This window comes from Bombina bombina, chromosome 5 (assembly GCF_027579735.1).
Source record: "Bombina bombina isolate aBomBom1 chromosome 5, aBomBom1.pri, whole genome shotgun sequence".
NCBI lineage: Eukaryota > Metazoa > Chordata > Amphibia > Anura > Bombinatoridae > Bombina > Bombina bombina.
Window position 1 is genome coordinate 589962953 of NC_069503.1, and position 18466 is coordinate 589981418.

The window sequence follows — 18466 nt, forward strand, 5'->3', positions numbered from 1 at the left end:
ATCGTTCATGTAGTGTAAGGGTTACGCCCGCTTCACAGTGACAGACCAAACTCCCCGTTTAACGCACCGCAAACAACCGCAAACAGTCCATTTGCACAACCGCAAACTCCCCATACATCAATAGATGCAATAGATACATTTGATGATAGATACGATAGATAGATTTGATAGATAAATAGATAGATTTGATAGATAGATAATTTCCCAGACAGAGAATTACAAGACGGGTGGTCTGTAACCCATGGTAAGGTTCCCAGAGGCAGTTGCGGCGCCCGAGGCTCTGATTAGAACAGAGCACTCTGTGTATCTGCCCTCGGCCAAAATCGGAACATTCTTTAGCTTTCTGCCTGTCGGCCAAATGTCCGTCTGCCAAATGTCCTTCTGCATTTTGTCAGAGCACTGCGTGCAATCTACTGTGCCACCAGATAGGAGTGGTGTTTTAACTAGTACTATTCTTATCAGTTTAATCCCTGTTACGTCCCCTATCAGGGGACGTGTATATGGCATAGATTTTAGGAACCGGGAGATGGAAAAAGATGCTTGGACACCCAGTACAGGTCATTCTCCTTCAGCCTTTTTATATGAGGGTCCCCGACCCTCAACAGGCACGACAGCATGAAAGACCCCATATGCCATGACTTACTTTTGCACAATCGAGTACAGGTATGGCATCGTTTTTAGGAACCCGGAGAAAATTTTTAGGAACCGGGAGATGGAAGACAATGCTTGGTCGGTCCTCCTACTTCAAATTTGGGGCACTGCGCGTGCAATCTACTGTGCCACCAGATATGAGTGGTGTGTTAAGTAGTACTATTCTTAGCAGTTTAATCCCTGTTATGTGCCTTTTTTTTGGTTTGGGTTTTGAAGTCACAGTGCAGCACCAGAGGCCAGAAAAATTAAGCATGTACACATGCCTGAAAAATTAGGTATTGTTGCAGCCGCTGCTGTAGCAGCGGCCAGAAAAATTGATCTTTGTTTGACAGTTAGAAAGTGCCCTAAAACATTGCGGCTTGAACCCTAGTTGTTGGCGGATAAGTCACACAAGTCATCCGTCATTTGAAGATAAAATACAGCAGCATGTGGACCATTTTTAGCCCAAGGCAGCTCATCTCATCAGGCCTTTTTTACTCGAATGTATCGCCCAATGTCAGTCCCTTTGGGATCCATCCCTCATTCATTTTAATAAAGGTGAGATAATCAAGACTTTTTTGACCTAGGCGACTTCTCTTCTCAGTGACAATACCTCCTGCTGCACTGAAGGTCCTTTCTGACAGGACACTTGAAGCGGGGCAGGCCAGAAGTTCGATTGCAAATTGGGATAGCTCAGGCCACAGGTCAAGCCTGCACACCCAGTAGTCAAGGGGTTCATCGCTCCTCAGAGTGTCGAGATCTGCAGTTAATGCAAGGTAGTCTGCTACCTGTCGGTTGAGTCGTTCTCTGAGGCTGGATCCCGAAGGGCTGTGGCGATGCATAGGAGTTAAAAAGGTCCGCATGTCCTCCATCAACAACACATCTGGAAAGCCTCCTGTCCTTGCCGGCGTGGTCGTGGGAGGAGGAGTATTACTTTCATCTCTTCCTCTGTTAGATTCCCGTTTTGCTGTGACATCACCCTTATACGCTGTGTAAAGCATACTTTTTAATTTATTTTTTAACTGCTCCATCCTTTCCGACTTGCGGGAATTCAGTAACATTTCAGTCACTTTAAGCTTATACCGGGGGTCTAGTAGCGTGGACACCCAGTTCAGTTCGTTCTCCTTCAGCTTTTTTATACGAGTGTCCCTCAACAGGCACGACAGCATGAAAGACCCCATTTGCACAAGGTTGGATGCCGAGCTACTCATGTCTCGTTCCTCATCCTCAGTGATCTCACTGAAGGTATCTTCTTCTCCCCAGCCACGTACAACACCACAGGTACCAGATAGGTGACAACAACGAGTACCCTGGGATGCCTGTTGTGCTTGGTCTTCCGACTCAAAGCCACATTCCTCCTCTGACTCCTCTTCCTCACAATCCTCTTCCTGCGCTGCCGCTGGTCCAGCAAGCGATGCTGATAAGGCTGTTTCTGGTGGTGATGGAGACCACAACTCTTCCTCTTCCTCTTCACGCTCATCTACGGCCTGATCCAGCACTCTTCGCAGGGCACGCTCCAGGAAGAAAACAAATGGTATGATGTCACTGATGGTGCCTTCGGTGCGACTGACTAGGTTCGTCACCTCCTCAAAAGGACGCATGAGCCTACAGGCATTGTGCATGAGCATCCAGTAACATGGCAAAAAAATCCCCAGCTCCCCAGAGGCTGTCCTAGCACCCCGGTCATACAAATACTCGTTAACAGCTTTTTCTTGTTGGAGAAGGCGGTCGAACATTAGGAGTGTTGAATTCCAACGTGTCGGGCTGTCGCAAATCAAGCGCCTCACTGGCAGGTTGTTTCGCCGCTGGATATATGACAAGTGCGCCATGGCCGTGTAGGAACGCCTGAAATGGCCACACACCTTCCTGGCCTGCTTCAGGACGTCCTGTAAGCCTGGGTACTTATGCACAAAGCATTGTACAATCAGACTACACACATGTGCCATGCACGGAACATTTGTCAACTTGCCCAATTTCAATGCCGCCACCAAATTACTTCCGTTGTCAGAAACCACTTTGCCGATCTCCAGTTGGTGCGGAGTCAGCCACTGATACACCTGTGCGTTCAGGGCGGACAGGAGTGCTGGTGCGGTGTGACTCTCTGCTTTCAGGCAAGTCAACCCCAAGACGGCGTTACACTGCCGTATCCGGGATGTGGAATAGTATCTGGGGAGCTGGGGGGGGGGGGTGCTGTTGATGTGGAGCAAGACGCAGCAGCAGAATAGGACTCAGCCGAGGAGATTATGGAGGAGGATGGAGTAGGAGGAGTAGAGGAGGTGGCAGCAGGCCTGCCTGCCTGCAAGTTGTGGCGGTGTCACCAACTCCTCCTCTGCAGAGCCAGGCATTCCATGCTTGGCAGCCGTCAGCAGGTTTACCCAATGCGCAGTGTAGGTGATATATCTGCCCTGACCATGCTTTGCAGACCAGCTATCAGTGGTCAGATAGACCCTTGCCCCAACGCTGTGTGCCAGACATGCCATTACTTCCTTTCGCATAATTGAGTACAGGTTGGGGATTGCCTTTTGTGAAAAGAAATTTCAGCCGGGTACCTTCCACTGCGGTGTCCCAATAGATACAAATGTTTTGAACGCCTCAGACTCCACCAGCTTGTATGGTAAAAGCTGGCGGGCTAACAGTTCAGACAAGCCGGCAGTCAGACGCCGGGCAAGGGGGTGACTTGGTGACATTGGCTTCTTACGCTCAAATATGTCCTTGACAGACACCTGACTGTGGGCAGATGAGCAGGAACTGCTCCGGAAGAGAGACGGATTGGCGGATGGTTGAGAGGGGGCAAGGAGAACAGCAGTGGTTGACGTGGCTGAAGATGCTGGACCAGGAGGAGGATGGCGGCTTTGAGTTTGTGTGCTGCTTGTCCTCATTTGTTCATCCCATAGGCATTTGTGATGTGAGATCATGTGCCTTCGCAAAGCAGTTGTACATAGGTGGGTGTTGGACTTCCCATGACTCAGTTTCTTTTGGCACAGGTTGCAAATGACATTGCTGTTGTCAGAGGCAGACACATAAAACAAATGCCACACTGCTGAGCTCTGCGATGATGGCATTCTGGTGGTGGCAACAGCATGCGTTGATTGGCGTGCTGTCTGGCTGACCCCGGGTGCTGATGCATGCTGTCTGACTGTGCCACTAGCTCCTTGCGATGACCTCCCCCTGCTTCCAACTCGTCTCCTCCTCCTGCTCCTCTCTGTCTCCCCATCTGAACTTTCCACCTGTTCTTCTTCTCTTCTACCGGGCGCCCACGTGACATCCATGGACGCATCATCATCATCAACCCCTTCACTTGTATCTGACAACTCAACAACGGAAGCAACGACGGGTACATCATCATCATCATCATCACACCGTGCGTCGTCCATGTCTGTAATGCTGCCTGACTGAGACATATCACAGTTATCTACATCCTCTGTCAATGATGGTTGCGCATCACTGATTTCTTCACACTGAGGTGTACATAACTCCTCTGACAGATCAAGTGAGGCAGCTGTGGTGCTAGTGTCGGTGGTGTGGTAGGCGAGTGGTAAGTTGAGAGGTGCCCGAAGCTAAGCTAGAGGAGGATGGTGCGTCAAGGTTACGAGCGGAAGCTGTAGAAGATTGGGTGTCCTGTGTTATAAAGTCAACTATTTCATCAGAACTTTTCGTGTTCATGGTACGTGGCCTAACACTGGGCATTATTCTATGGCCAAAGGGAATCACAGCACCACGACCACAATGGCCCCTGTGGGTTGACCTGCCTCAGCCTGTCATTTTTTTTCAATTAGTGCTACTATGCGTGCAAGCTACTGTGAGTGGGATGTTTTACAGTCAAAATAGTTTTTTTATTTTTAAAATGTACACTTACACAACTATTAAACAAGATAATGTGAGTGGTGGCACTAGACAAGTGGGCACAGTATACGCTGTGAGCCTGACACAAAAAAGCAGACTTATGTTTCACAGTCAAAATAGTTTTTTATTTTTAAAATGTACACTTACACTACTATTAAACAAGATAATGTGAATGGTGGCACTGGACCAGTGGGCACAGTATACGCTGTGAGCCTGACACAAAAAAACAGACTGATGTTTTACAGTCAAAATAGTTTTTTTATTTTTAAAATGTACACTTACACAACTATTAAACAAGATAATGTGAGTGGTGGCACTAGACAAGTGGGCACAGTATACGCTGTGAGCCTGACACAAAAAAGCAGACTTATGTTTCACAGTCAAAATAGTTTTTTTATTTTTAAAATGTACACTTACACTACTATTAAACAAGATAATGTGAGTGGTGGCACTGGGCAAGTGGGCACAGTATACGCTGTTAGTCTGACACAAAAAAGCAGACTGATGTTTCACAGTCAAAATAGTTTTTTTATTTTTAAAATGTACACTTACACTACTATTAAACAAGATAATGTGAGTGGTGGCACTGGACAAGTGGGCACAGTATACGCTGTGAGCCTGACACAAAAAAGCAGACTTATGTTTCACAGTCAAAATAGTTTTTTTATTTTTAAAATGTACACTTACACTACTATTAAACAAGATAATGTGAGTGGTGGCACTGGACAAGTGGGCACAGTATACGCTGTGAGCCTGACACGAAAAAGCAGACTTATGTTTCACAGTCAAAATATTTTTTTTATTTTTAAAATGTACACTTACACTACTATTAAACAAGATAATGTGAGTGGTGGCATTAGACAAGTGGGCACAGTATACGCTGTGAGCCTGACACAAAAAAGCAGACTTATGTTTCACAGTCAAAATATTTTTTTTATTTTTAAAATGTACACTTACACTACTATTAAACAAGATAATATGGTGGCACTGGGCAAGTGGGCACAGTATACGCTGTGTGTGAGCCTGACACAAAAAAGCAGACTGATGTTTCACAGTCAAAATAGTTATTTTAGTTTTAAAATGTACACTTACACTACTATTACACAAGATAATATGAGTGGTGGCACTGGGCAAGTGGGCACAGTATACGCTGTGAGCCTGACACAAAAAAGCAGACTGATGTTTCACAGTCAAAATAGTTTTTTTATTTTTTAAAATGTACACTTACACTACTATAAAACAAGATAATATGAATGGTGGCACTGGACCAGTGGGCACAGTATACGCTGTAAGCCTGACACAAAAAAGCAGACTGATGTTTCACAGTCAAAATAGTTTTTTTATTTTTAAAATGTACACTTACACTACTATAAAACAAGATAATATGAGTGATGGCACTGGACCAGTGGGCACAGTATACGCTGTGAGCCTGACACAAAAAAGACGACTGATGTTTCACAGTCAAAATAGTTTTTTTATTTTTAAATGTACACTTACACTACTATTAAACAAGATAATATGAGTGGTGGAACTGAGCAAGTAGGCACAGTATATGCTGTGAGCCTGACACACAGGCTGGCAGTGGCAGGCTGGCCTGGCAACTGAAATTAGATTACACTAGCAGACTGATGTAAAAGTTTTTTTTTAAATTTACACTACTGTTACACCAGATATGACTGGTGGCACTGAGCAAGTAGGCACAGTATATGCTGTGAGCCTGACACACAGGCTGGCAGTGGCAGGCTGGCCTGGCAACTGAAATTAGATTACACTAGCAGACTGATGTAAAAGTTTTTTTTTTTTTTAATTTACAATAATGTTACACCAGATATGACTGGTGGTGGCACTGAGCAAGTAGGCACAGTATATGCTGTGAGCCTGACACACAGGCTGGCAGTGGCAGGCAGGCAACTGCTATTAGATTACACTAGCAGACTGATGTTTCTTTTGGCACAGGTTGCAAATGACATTGCTGTTGTCAGAGGCAGACACATAAAGAAAATGCCACACTGCTGAGCTCTGCGATGACGGCATTCTGGTGGTGGCAACAGCATGTGTTGATTGGCGTGCTGTCTGGCTGACCCCGGGTGCCGATGCATGCTGTCTGACTGTGCCACTAGCTCCTTGCGATGACCTCCCCCTGCTTCCAACTCGTCTCCTCCTCCTGCTCCTCTCTGTCTCCCCATCTGAACTTTCCACCTGTTCTTCTTCTATTCTACCGGGCGCCCACGTGACATCCACGGACGCATCGTCATCATCAAACCCTTCACTTGTATCTGACAACTCAACAACGGAAGCAACGATGGGTACATCATCATCATCATCATCACAGCGTGCGTCGTCCATGTCTGTAATGCTGCCTGACTGAGACATATCACAGTTATCTACATCCTCTGTCAATGATGGTTGCGCATCACTCATTTCTTCACACTGAGGTGTACATAACTCCTCTGACAGATCAAGTGAGGCAGCTGTGGTGCTAGTGTCGGTGGTGTGGTAGGCGAGTGGTAAGTTGAGAGGTGCCCGAAGCTAAGCTAGAGGAGGAGGATGGTGCGTCAAGGTTACGAGCAGAAGCTGTAGAAGATTGGGTGTCCTGTGTTTTAAAGTCAACTATTTCATCAGAACTTTTCATGTTCATGGTACGTGGCCTAACACTGGGCATTATTCTATGGCCAAAGGGAATCACAGCACCACGACCACAATGGCCCCTGTGGGTTGACCAGCCTCTGCCTGTCATTTTTTTTTTCAATTAGTGCTACTATGCGTGCAAGCTACTGTGAGTGGGCACAGTATACGCTGTGAGCCTGACACAAAAAAACCAGACTGATGTTTTACAGTCAAAATAGTTTTTTTATTTTTAAAATGTACACTTACACTACTATTAAAAAAGATAATGTGAGTGGTGGCACTGGACAAGTGGGCACAGTATACGCTGTGAGTCTGACACAAAAAAGCAGACTTATGTTTCACAGTCAAAATAGTTTTTTTATTTTTAAAATGTACACTTACACTACTATTAAACAAGATAATGTGAGTGGTGGCACTGGACAAGTGGGCACAGTATACGCTGTAAGCCTGACACAAAAAAGCAGACTTATGTTTCACAGTCAAAATAGTTTTTTTATTTTTAAAATGTACACTTACACTACTATTAAACAAGATAATGTGAGTGGTGGCACTGGGCAAGTGGGCACAGTATACGCTGTGAGTCTGACACAAAAAAGCAGACTGATGTTTCACAGTCAAAATAGTTTTTTTATTTTTAAAATGTACACTTACACTACTATTAAACAAGATAATGTGAGTGGTGGCACTGGACAAGTAGGCACAGTATACGTTGTGAGCCTGACACAAAAAAGCAGACTTATGTTTCACAGTCAAAATAGTTTTTTTATTTTTAAAATGTACACTTACACTACTATTAAATAAGATAATGTGAGTGGTGGCACTGGACAAGTGGGCACAGTATACGCTGTGAGCCTGACACAAAAAAACAGACTTATGTTTCACAGTCAAAATAGTTTTTTTATTTTTAAAATGTACACTTACACTACTATAAAACAAGATAATATGAGTGATGGCACTGGACCAGTGGGCACAGTATACGCTGTGAGCCTGACACAAAAAAGACGACTGATGTTTCACAGTCAAAATAGTTTTTTTATTTTTAAATGTACACTTACACTACTATTAAACAAGATAATATGAGTGGTGGAACTGAGCAAGTAGGCACAGTATATGCTGTGAGCCTGACACACAGGCTGGCAGTGGCAGGCTGGCCTGGCAACTGAAATTAGATTACACTAGAAGACTGATGTAAAAGTTTTTTTTTAAATTTACACTACTGTTACACTAGATATGACTGGTGGCACTGAGCAAGTAGGCACAGTATATGCTGTGAGCCTGACACACAGGCTGGCAGTGGCAGGCTGGCCTGGCAACTGAAATTAGGTTACACTAGCAGACTGATGTAAAAGTTTTTTTTTTTTTTAATTTACAATAATATTACACCAGATATGACTGGTGGTGGCACTGAGCAAGTAGGCACAGTATATGCTGTGAGCCTGACACACAGGCTGGCAGTGGCAGGCAGGCAACTGCTATTGGATTACACTAGCAGACTGATGTTTCTTTTGGCACAGGTTGCAAATGACATTGATGTTGTCAGAGGCAGACACATAAAAAAAATGCCACACTGCTGAGCTCTGCGATGACGGCATTCTGGTGGTGGCAACAGCATGCGTTGATTGGCGTGCTGTCTGGCTGACCCCGGGTGCCGATTCATGCTGTCTGACTGTGCCACTAGCTCCTTGCGATGACCTCCCCCTGCTTCCAACTTGTCTCCTCCTCCTGCTCCTCTCTTTCTCCCCATCTGAACTTTCCACCTGTTCTTCTTCTATTCTACCGGGCGCCCACGTGACATCCACGGACGCATCGTCATCATCAAACCCTTCACTTGTATTTGACAACTCAACAACGGAAGCAACGACGGGTACATCATCATCATCATCATCACACCGTGCGTCGTCCATGTCTGTAATGCTGCCTGACTGAGACATATCACAGTTATCTACATCCTCTGTCAATGATGGTTGCGCATCACTCATTTCTTCACACTGAGGTGTACATAACTCCTCTGACAGATCAAGTGAGGCAGCTGTGGTGCTAGTGTCGGTGGTGTGGTAGGCGAGTGGTAAGTTGAGAGGTGCCCGAAGCTAAGCTAGAGGAGGAGGATGGTGAGTCAAGGTTACGAGCGGAAGCTGTAGAAGATTGGGTGTCCTGTGTTATAAAGTCAACTATTTCATCAGAACTTTTCATGTTCATGGTACGTGGCCTAACACTGGGCATTATTCTATGGCCAAAGGGAATCACAGCACCACGACCACAATGGCCCCTGTGGGTTGACCAGCCTCTGCCTGTCATTTTTTTTTCAATTAGTGCTACTATGCGTGCAAGCTACTGTGAGTGGGCACAGTATACGCTGTGAGCCTGACACAAAAAACCAGACTGATGTTTTACAGTCAAAATAGTTTTTTTATTTTTAAAATGTACACTTACACTACTATTAAAAAAGATAATGTGAGTGGTGGCACTGGACAAGTGGGCACAGTATACGCTGTGAGTCTGACACAAAAAAGCAGACTGATGTTTCACAGTAAAAATAGTTTTTTTATTTTTAAAATGTACACTTACACTACTATTAAACAAGATAATGTGAGTGGAGGCACTGGACAAGTGGGCACAGTATACGCTGTAAGCCTGACACAAAAAAGCAGACTTATGTTTCACAGTCAAAATAGTTTTTTTATTTTTAAAATGTACACTTACACTACTATTAAACAAGATAATGTGAGTGGTGGCACTGGGCAAGTGGGCACAGTATACGCTGTGAGTCTGACACAAAAATGCAGACTTATGTTTCACAGTCAAAATAGTTTTTTTATTTTTAAAATGTACACTTACACTACTATTAAACAAGATAATGTGAGTGGTGGCACTGGACAAGTAGGCACAGTTTACGTTGTGAGCCTGACACAAAAAAGCAGACTTATGTTTCACAGTCAAAATAGTTTTTTTATTTTTAAAATGTACACTTACACTACTATTAAATAAGATAATGTGAGTGGTGGCACTGGACAAGTGGGCACAGTATACGCTGTGAGCCTGACACAAAAAAACAAACTTATGTTTCACAGTCAAAATAGTTTTTTTTATTTTTAAAATGTACACTTACACTACTATTAAACAAGATAATGTGAGTGGTGGCACTGGACAAGTGGGCACAGTATATGCTGTGAGCCTGACACAAAAAAGCACACATGTTTCACAGTCAAAATAATTATTTTAGTTTTAAAATGTACACTTACACTACTATTACACAAGATAAAATGAGTGGTGGCACTGGGCAAGTGGGCACAGTATACGCTGTGAGCCTGACACAAAAAAGCAGACTGATGTTTCACAGTCAAAATAGTTTTTTTATTTTTAAAATGTACACTTACACTACTATAAAACAAGATAATATGAATGGTGGCACTGGACCAGTGGGCACAGTATACGCTGTAAGCCTGACACAAAAAAGCAGACTGATGTTTCACAGTCAAAATAGTTTTTTTATTTTTAAAATGTACACTTACACTACTATAAAACAAAATAATATGAATGATGGCACTGGACCAGTGGGCACAGTATACGCTGTGAGCCTGACACAAAAAAGACGACTGATGTTTCACAGTCAAAATAGTTTTGTTTTTTTTAAATGTACACTTACACTACGATTAAACAAGATAATATGAGTGGTGGAACTGAGCAAGTAGGCACAGTATATGCTGTGAGCCTGACACACAGGCTGGCAGTGGCAGGCTGGCCTGGCAACTGAAATTAGATTACACTAGCAGACTGATGTAAAAGTTTTTTTTTTAAAATTTACACTACTGTTACACCAGATATGACTGGTGGCACTGAGCAAGTAGGCACAGTATATGCTGTGAGCCTGACACACAGGCTGGCAGTGGCAGGCTGGCCTGGCAACTGAAATTAGATTACACCAGCAGACTGATGTAAAAGTTTTTTTTTTTTAATTTACAATAAAGTTACACCAGATATGAGTGGTGGCACTGAGCAAGTAAGCACAGTATATGCTGTGAGCCTGACACACAGGCTGGCAGTGGCAGGCTGGCCTGGCAACTGAAATTAGATTACACTAGCAGACTGATGTAAAAGTTTTTTTTTAAAAATTTACACTACTGTTACACCAGATATGACTGGTGGCACTGAGCAAGTAGGCACAGTATATGCTGTGAGCCTGACACACAGGCTGGCAGTGGCAGGCTGGCCTGGCAACTGAAATTAGATTACACTAGCAGACTGATGTAAAAGTTTTTTTTTTTAATTTACAATAATGTTACACCAGATATGACTGGTGGTGGCACTGAGCAAGTAGGCACAGTATATGTTGTGAGCCTGACACACAGGCTGGCAGTGGCAGGCAGGCAACTGCTATTAGATTACACTAGCAGACTGATGTAAAAGTTTTTTTTTTAAATTTACACTACTGTTACACCAGATATGAGTGGTGTGGCACTGGGCAAGTGGGTCTGGCACACTCGCTGGCAGGCAGGCAACTGCAATTAGATTACACTAGCAGACTGATGTTTCACAGTCAAAAACGTTTTTTTTTTTTTATTTACACTACTGTTACACCAGATATGACTGGTGGTGGCACTGAGCAAGTAGGCAAAGTATATGCTGTGAGCCTGACACACAGGCTGGCAGTGGCAGGCTGGCCTGGCAACTGAAATTAGATTACACTAGCAGACTGATGTAAAAGTTTTTTTTAAAATTTACACTAATGTTACACCAGATATGAGTGGTGGCACTGAGCAAGTAGGCACAGTATATGCTGTGAGCCTGACACACAGGCTGGCAGTGGCAGGCTGGCCTGGCAACTGAAATTAGATTACACTAGCAGACTGATGTAAAAGTTTTTTTTTTTTTTAAATTTACACTAATGTTACACCAGATATGAGTGGTGGCACAGAGCAAGTAGGCACATTATATGCTGTGAGCCTGACACACAGGCTGGCAGTGGCAGGCTGGCCTGGCAAATGAAATTAGATTACACTAGCAGACTGGTGTAAAAGTTTTTTTTTTTAAATTTACACTAATGTTACACCAGATATGACTGGTGGTGGCACTGAGCAAGTAGGCACAGTATATGCTGTGAGCCTGACACACAGGCTGGCAGTGGCAGGCAAGCAACTGCTATTAGATTACACTAGCAGACTGATGTAAAAGTTTTTTTTTTAAATTACACTACTGTTACACCAGCCAGATATGAGTGGTGGCACTGAGCAAGTAGGCACAGTATATGCTGTGAGCCTGACACACAGGCTGGCAGTGGCAGGCTGGCCTGGCAACTGAAATTAGATTACACTAGCAGACTGATGTAAACGTTTTTGTTTTTTTAAAATTTACACCAATGTTACACCAGATATGACTGGTGGCACTGAGCAAGTAGGCACAGTATATACTGTGAGCCTGACACACAGGCTGGCAGTGGCAGGCTGGCCTGGCTACTGAAATTAGATTACACTAACAGACTGATGTAAAAGTTTTTTTGTTTTAAATTTACACTATTTTTACACCAGATATGAGTGGTGGCACTGAGCAAGTAGGCACAGTATATGCTGTGAGCCTGACACACAGGCTGGCAGTGCCAGGCAGGCAACTGCTATTAGATTACAAAGAAAAAAACAAAAAAAAACAAAAATGACTGATGTAGCCCTAAAAAGGGCTTTTTGGGGTGCTGTCCTTACAGCAGAGATCAGATGAGTCCTACAGGACTGTAGTGGACACTGAATACACTAGCCTAGCTATCAATTTCCCTATAAAATCAGCAGCAGCTACACTATCCCTCCTCTCACTAAGAATGCAGGATCAGAATGAATCTAAAATGGCTGCTGCCCAGGAGCTGGGAGGGTCTGGGAGGGAGTGTCTGCTGCTGATTGGCTGTAATGTGTCTGCAGACTGTGAGATACAGGGTCAAAGTTTACTCAATGATGACGAATAGGGGGCGGATCGAACATCGCATATGTTCGCCCGCCGCTGCGAACACAAAAAAAGCTATGTTCGCAGGGGAACTGTTCTCCGGTGAACTGTTCAAGACATCACTACTCAGTGGTAGCTGGCGCCTCAGAAAGTTTGCTTACAAAAAGACTGTGCACAATTTGTAAATGGAAATACATTGGCATGTCTCTTAAAACTGCATGCTCGATCTGAATCATGAAAGTTTATATTGATGCTAGTGTCCCCTTAACAAACCCTAACCAAAAAAACCAAAAGTAAACATATAAAAAAGCGTTGTTTCGAGGAACCAAGTGGGCGTCCTTCTCCTATGCCATGCCCTTAACCTTGCCCCTTTAGTTATTATTATTATTATTGGTTATTTGTGGAGCGCTAACAGATTCCACAGCGCTTTTTAAAATAGTATGAAAGGAAATATATTAATTAAAATTGAATTTTAAACCAAAGAAATACATAATGAAAACTAGATATTTTCTGCTTTAGTAATGCAAGTGCTGTTAACATTTTGCTCTCTATTAATATTCAGTTTGTTGCTACATGTTTTATCTCTTAAGAACAAGCTGTGATTTCTAAAGAAACAGAAGCTTGAAACAGATGACTGCCTATATTGGTCTCTCAGTACATCGGAAAGCCTGTTACAGAGCTGTTAAATGCTGGACCTGTCAAATGTGTGCGTGTGTGGGAATTATATCAATCCATTCCTTGACAGAAAACATAGGAGAGGTAAGATATATATATTTAAAAAGCAAATACTATGTGACCTTAAAAAACATAATTTACACAAATAGAAAATGCAGGTGTTGGTTTAAAATATGCCAATCAATGCAACACACTGGAAGGAAACATAGTTAAAAAAAAACAAAGTCAGAGCATGGAATTGTGCAAGGGGTTTCCAAAAAAAATGTAAAACAGTATGGTAGCCTGAGATCATAGATTAAACTTTATTTATTTTTAATTTGGCTTGTGGCTTAACCCAATATGTTCTCTTATGGTGATCTCTGGTGTTAACAAAAATAAAATGACTAAATAGAAGTGGCAAATATTGGGCCAGATTACAAGTGGAGCGCTAAATATCACTTTAGTGAAATTGATATTTGCGTTCCGCTGAGTTATACCATCACATGCTAATGTGTGCTGGTATTACAAGTTGACAGCAATGCGAACGCAAGCTCACGTTTGCATTGCTGGGAAGCATTGCGCTCACGAGAACACGCTTTTATAGGCTCTCCCTCCAATGGAAGTCTCATTCTGATGCCGTCATACACAGCACAGAACCAAAGTGCAGCGAAGGGGGTAAGTTGCGCAGCGATGGCAGCAAATTGTAAATTAAATATATATATATATATATATATATATATAATTATATACATATACATTTGTGTTAATATGTGTATATACAGATACTAACACATAAATATATATGTATATGAGCATATACATATATATTTAATGGGAACACACAATTCCCATAGACCGCAATGTAAAGGCACTTTTCAGTGCCTTTTTTTTTTTTACACCCCACACCCGCCAACTTTAGCCCCCCAAAACTGCCTGGTGCAGTTAATTTAATAAAAAATAAAAATGTTACAATTATTATTTTTGAATAAAGTATACACCACTGTATTTTGGGTCATTTGGGGCACATTTATAAAATTAATCAGACATCTGATCTCTGGTTAATTTTATAAGCGCTAATTGCTACAGCAAGCTTGCGGTAGTAATAGCCAGCCACTTGTAATGGATGATTATTTATCACTGTTTTTAGTATAGGGAAGATATTTGTCAGATTTTAAGACGAGACAGTAACTGATTGCCTGTCTAGATTTTGGAGGATTAATATAGGTGAGGGAAATACCATATCATTAGCTGTTTTCTCTTATACCAACTCTGTATTTGTCTGCTTACATTGCTTTATTTGTTTGATATTTTTTTCTTGTTTAGCAGGCTTTCTGTTTGGCCTTATTTTCCTGTCAATGAGTACTCCTTGAAGGTTTTACTCAACTGTTGTCTGGGGCTGGTTCACGGTAAACTTACCTAACTGTGGCCTTGTTTCTATTGAGGTGGTAAAGTTTGGAAACTGGCTGTAACATAAATTTCGCCATGGATTTTAATCGAGATAACTGTTTTTACCACCAATTTCCAAAATTTACCACCTCAATGAAAACTAGGCTTTGATCTCCAAGCTTGTAGGGTGAGCTATTTTTAGACTGTACAATCCAAAAAAAATTTTTAAAATATTTTTTTATTGAGGTTTTTGCATAACAAACATAAAACATAATACGCCTTTTTGATAAAAGAAAAAGATACAGACAAAATTGACCGAAACATTTCGGCAGTTATATAAAACATTGATAGAAGGCTAATAAAACCTCGATTTTTCAATAAGATATCATAAATGACTGACCAGTTGGATACATAGGGGGGGTAGTTATCAAGCCGTCAACCTCAAATACGCTGGAATTCCGCAGCGTATTTGTGGTGAGGCTGATTCGCCTTAGTTATCAAGCCCTAGATACCGGCAAAAGTAGAATTTTGTGACGTAAGCTTCGATCCGCCGGGCTCAGTCCGACACAGATCGATTCTTACGTCACTACAGATGTTCCACACACAAGTGCGGCACAATCTGACTACTTTTGCTAGTTATCAAAAAACTAGCAGGTACGCTTGGCACTTTTTCCGGCCCAGCGTACCTGGAGGGCGGCGGATCCCATAGGAATCAATGGGAGTCTGACCATAGCGAAAGTTCATGTTCGCTGCTGCCAGATATCCCATTGATTCCTATGGGAGCTGTCTACACCTAACACCCTAACATGTACCCCGAGTCTAAACACCCCTAATCTGTCCCCCCTACACCGCCACAACGAAATAAAGTTATTACCCCCTAAACCGCCACTCCGGAGCCCACCGCACGATATAATAAATATGTTAACCCCTAAACCGCCGCTCCCGGTCCCCGCTGCAACTATAATAAATGTATTAACCCCTAAACCGCCGCTCCCAGACCCCGCCGCCACCTACATGATACCTATTAACCCCTATCCTGCCCCCCCTATACCGTCGCCATCTATAATAAAGTTATTAACCCCTATCCTGCCGATCCCGGACCTCGCCGCACCTAAATAAATAGTTTAAACCGCTAAATCGCCGCTCCCGGACCCCGCCGCAACCTATATTAAACTTATTAACCCCTAATCTGCCCCCCCTACACCGTCGCCACCTATAATAAATTTATTAACCCCTATCCTGCCCCCCCTACAACCGCCGCCACTGTAATAAAATTATTAACCCCTAAACCTAAGTCTAACACTAACCCTAACACCCCCCCTAACTTAAATATTAATTAAATAAATCTAAATAATATTTCTCTTATTAACTAAATTAATCCTATTTAAAACTAAATACTTGCCTTTAAAATAAACCCTAATATAGCTACAGTATAAATAATAATTATATTGTAGCTATCTTAGGATTTATTTTTATTTTACAAGCAACTTTCAATTTATTTTAACTAGGTAAAATAGCTATTAAATAGTTATTAACTATTTAATAGCTACCTAGCTAAAATAAAGAGAAATTAACCTGTAAAATAAAAACTAACCTAAGTTACAATTACACCTAACACTACACTATACTTTAATAAATTATTCCTATTTAAAACTAAATACTTACCTGTAAAATAAACCCTAAGATAGCTACAATATAATTAATAATTACATTGTAGCTATTTTAGGGTTTATATATATTTTACAGGTAACTTTGTATTTATTTTAGCTAGTTAGAATAGTTATTAAATAGTTATTAACTATTTAATAACTACCTAGCTAAAAGAAATACAAAATTACCTGTAAAATAAATCCTAACCTAAGTTACAATTAAACCTAACACTACACTATCATTAAATTAATTAAATAAATTACCTACAAATAACTACAATTAAATACAATTAAATAAACTAACTAAAGTACAAAAAATAAAAAAAGCTAAGTTACAAAAAATAAAAAAATAAGTTTCAAACATTTAAAAAATATTACAACAATTTTAAGCTACTTACACCTAATCTAAGCCCCCTAATAAAATAACAAAGCCCCCCAAAATAAAAAATTCCCTACCCTATTCTAAATTAATAAGTTCAAAGCTCTTTTACCTTACCAGCCCTTAAAAGGGCCTTTTGCGGGGCATGCCCCAAAGAATTCAGCTCTTTTGCCTGTAAAAGAAAAATACAACCCCCCCAACATTAAAACCCACCACCCACATACCCCTAATCTAACCCAAACCCCCCTCTTCTTCCCGACGACTAACGACGAATGGATATTCCTTTAAGGGACGTCATCCAAGATAGCGTCCCTTCAATTCCGATTGGCTGATAGGATTCTATCAGCCAATCGGAATTAAGGTAGGAAAAATCTGATTGTTCCGATCAGCCAATAGAATGCGAGCTCAGTCTGATTGGCTGATTGGTTCAGCCAATCGAATTGAACTTCAATCTGATTGGCAGATTCAATCAGCCAATCAGATTTTTCCTACCTTAATTCCGATTGTCTGATAGAATCCTATCAGTCAATCGGAATTGAAGGGACGCCATCTTGGATGACGTCCCTTAAAGGAATATCCATTCGTCTGTAGTCGTCAGGAAGAAGAGGATGGCTTCGCGTCGGCTCGTCTGCAGATGGCTCCGCTCCGCTCTGGATGGATGAAGATTGAAGATGCCGCTTGGAAGATGACATTGCCCGGATGGAAGACTTCTTCAGCGCCGCATGGATGATGACTTCATCGGATGGAAGATTTCTTCAGCGCCCCTTGGATGATGACTTCTGCCGCTCCAGATCTCCTCTTCAGTTCCATCGATGGTCGGCTGGCTGAAGACGACTCAAGGTAGGATGAGCTTCTGGGGGGTAGTGTTAGGTTTTTTTAAGGGGGGTTTGGGTTAGATTAGGGGTATGTGGGTGGTGGGTTTTAATGTTGGGGAGGGTTGTGTTTTTCTTTTACAGGCAAAATAGCTGAATTCTTTGGGGCATGCCCCGCAAAAGGCCCTTTTAAGGGCTGGTAAGGTAAAAGAGCTTTGAACTTTTTAATTTAGAATAGGGTAGGGATTTTTTTTATTTTGGGGGGCTTTGTTATTTTATTAGGGGGCTTAGATTAGGTGTAAGTAGCTTAAAATTGTTGTAATATTTTTTAAATGTTTGTAACTTATTTTTTTTATTTTTTGTAGCTTAGCTTTTTTTATTTTTGTACTTTAGTTAGTTTATTTAATTGTATTTAATTGTAGTTATTTGTAGGTAATTTATTTAATTAATTTAATGATAGTGTAGTGTTAGGTTTAATTGTAACTTAGGTTAGGATTTATTTTACAGGTAATTTTGTATTTCTTTTAGCTAGGTAGTTATTAAATAGTTAATAACTATTTAAT